Genomic DNA, 3,199 nt, shown 5'->3' with positions numbered 1-3,199 from the left:
CTGGGGGGGCGCAGAAGAAAAAGTTTGGGAACCACTGTTCTACACAATAGTTGTGATCGATAAAAAATAAAAAAAAAACTTGATGGGAGAATGTGCAGTTCCTCATGCAAACTTTGACCGTATGTTGGTTTTAGAGACAAGGGAAACTTGTGACACATGTTGAGGTGGAGAATCATGATTACTCAGACATTTAATTTTTATCATACACTTTATCATAAGCATTCAAACCAGCAGTACTCTTTAGGCTTCAGCTAGTCAGCCATAACTATACATAAGGAACTTTTGAATAAAAAAGGACTATAAGCCTTAAATCTTGAATCAATGTCTGCACATTTCATTAGTTTTCTCAACATCACCTTCCTTTTCCTGGAAGATCACCAGGGTGATTGTGAACCTCAAGTAAACACAAAATGTGAAGTAATCAAACTGATTACTGTCGGCATGTATAAGCTGTAGTGACACTCATGCATAATGAATGCATGATGCATCAACACTGCTGGAAGACCTTGCAAATGAAAAAATCAAGAAGGAAATTTGAACTGTTGGGGCCTGATGTACTGATGCACTTTTCCGTTGTAGCCTGAAGGGGTCAGTAGCTGCCCCATCAGGTGCTGGCTCTTGATGTGATCCTCCATGTGTGTTCGTGCATGGATTTTTTGGCATGTCATTTTTGACTTTGCACATACATACAATTTTAGTATAGACCTTGTGCAATGTTTTGTATAGGAGACCCAAGATCTCCATGCTTTCTGCTACAGGGGCAGTCTTAGGACTTGGAAAAATGAGTCCATTGACATGGCAGAGGTGCACTTTGTAGCTAGAAAAGACCTTTTAGCAACTGGGTGATTTAAAGGACTCTTGCTATAGTTGAACTGTAACTTTCATTTACGTATGAAACAGTGGATCAGATCTTTCCCTGGTGAATCTCCTGAGACGGTTATAGGATTTCAGTGCTTTGGTCTAGGTGTGTTTTTTTGCATCTGGAGAAAGCTTATGACCATGTCCAGGAGTGCTGGAGATGCTTTTGAACACTATCTCAGCTCCAAAGCAAAAGGTGTGTCCATGATTTTAGAAGAACTCACATTGTTCCAAATGTGAGATGGACATTGCCATCTGACCCTGACCCTGATCAAGACCTCAGGGTACAGTTGTAAAGACGAAAGTGCTTGGGGAGAATGACTGAAATGTCCAGCTCATGGCTGAAATGAGCTTCTTCCATAGGATAGCTGGCATTATGCTTGAAAATGAGGTGAGGTGCTCCATTACCAAGAGAAGGCCCTTCACATCAAAATTGTGGTAGTCAAGATGGTTTGGGGAAAGTGTTTTACAAGTTAACTTACCATCAGCTTTTCAGAAAATGTTTATAATTGTGTGAAGTGAAAGGTGTTAACATTACCCATCACCTTGTCTTGTTTATCTCCAGCATCAGGGTAGTGGTCACCGTCAAACAGAAGGATGACGACATTCAGAAGGCTGTGTCCTGTATCAGAGAAGCAGCCTCAGTTCTCCTCAAATAGCAGCAAAACCTTAATGGCTTTCACAAACCAGTAATGGCTTGTGGAAGCCATTACTGGTTTACTGAGAAGCAGATCTGGGGGAACACTGAGAAACACTGGAAGCTCCAACTCAAACTCTAAAATCTCCACACAGTGTAACAGTAAGATCTCTGTGATTGTTACTTCATGTCTTAAAGCCATGTCATCGCAAGAGATTAATTTATATATAATGCAATAAATGTTGTCTGTTGTCATGAATATCAACATGGAACTTTTCTGGCCTTTTTGCTATAAGAAAATGAGGGCCCCCAGCATTTAAAACAAAATTGTTTCAGTCTGTCCAATCCTTATCACAAATGGGTGATGTACTTTATCTAATGACCAGAAGGACACCTTGTGCTTTTTGTTTAGCAGGTGACTAGAACATAAACATGTGATCTGACTGAGTTTGTATGCCACTAAGATTAACTAGAAATACATGATTGTTCCTTTGGAATCACATACTCTGATCTTCACTTTTGATACATGTATTTTGTGAGAGGTTACTGCATCTGTGATTTTTATGAAAAATATATAATGTAAAATGTATCATCTCTTGACTTATCTTGCCTTTTTCATACACACGCGCACACACACACATATATAATCAGTGACATGTCGTCAGGAGAGGAAGGTGAGGCAGAGCCTCACTTGTCATCATGGAAAATTAATATGATAATTTATATTGCTATATTCACCCTGTGGTTTGTACTATAAAGTATTTACTTTTCATTTAGCTTAACCAATTTTGATTTTTTTTTCTCCTCAAAATAGCTGATTTTTTTGCAATTTCCCATACAAATGCTCAGACGCGCAGCTGGTGAGGCAGCAGCGAGCTGAGCCTCACCTTGGATTGCGCAACCTCTCGCTAACTGCGCTGCATGGCTGCTATTCTGAGAGTATGTTCTGTATGTTGCCAATAAAATGGTTAAAAACATTTAAAATATGAACTGATTTTCCATAATTCAGCTTATATGTACATTGTTTTTGTCACCAATTGTGTGTGTAACGTGTTTCGTGTGCTAAGGAGTGATCATTAACAGCTGAGAACAGATTCGAGGTGAGGCAGGTAGTTTTCTTGCCTCGTGGCAGGGGGCGCTCATGATCCCAGACATTGGTTTTGTGACTCCACGTCTGCAGGGTAAGTGACAGTGACAGCGAGTGTCAAGCCCACCTGTGTTGGTCGCGTATTGGTTTCAGCAAGTCACGTGACCGATACAGGAACTGTTTCGAAATGACATTAACGCGCCAAACTGTTAAGGAAGCAAATCTGTCAAAAGCATTTGCCAAACGAATTCTTGATATTTTACGGTAGAGCATAAACTATGGAGCAGCCTCAAACGAAAGGTCTCTGCAGTGTGGGACCATTTTGATCTTGTATTGGAAAATAAATTTGTTTTCATTTTGTTGTTTCATCTGGTTCTTGTCAGTTTCTACTTGATCTATCTGAATCCAAATTCAGCTGAAATTGACTCTTAGTTTACTGTCATATCATGTTCTGCAGGTTAAGTGTCGCATATGTTTGATTAAACTGTCTTATTTAAATAAATCCACCTTTTCAATGTTGAGGCATTATGAGGCCAGGCATGAAAATAAATACCTAGATAAACTCAGATATACATCCATTCTACAAATTTCTCAGTTGCTTTTTATAAATTATTTCA

The 3,199-nt window shown here is 39.3% G+C and overlaps 1 long non-coding RNA gene across 1 annotated transcript in view; it reads left to right on the top strand.

The window, feature by feature from the left end:
* Window positions 1-6: 6 nt before the first annotated feature.
* The window catches only part of LOC106940310 (uncharacterized), a 5,875-nt gene continuing 2,682 nt past the window's right edge, over window positions 7-3,199 (top strand). Inside the window, exon 1 of the long non-coding RNA XR_001423050.1 lies at window positions 7-164. This is a non-coding gene — a long non-coding RNA (uncharacterized LOC106940310). The remainder of the gene's footprint in view (window positions 165-3,199) is intronic.

Source organism: Poecilia latipinna, unplaced genomic scaffold (assembly GCF_001443285.1).
Source record: "Poecilia latipinna isolate Pla-1442-1.1 unplaced genomic scaffold, P_latipinna-1.0 Scaffold3172, whole genome shotgun sequence".
NCBI lineage: Eukaryota > Metazoa > Chordata > Actinopteri > Cyprinodontiformes > Poeciliidae > Poecilia > Poecilia latipinna.
The sequence above is the reverse complement of the archived record's forward strand: the minus strand, read 5'-3'. Positions and strand labels throughout refer to the sequence as shown.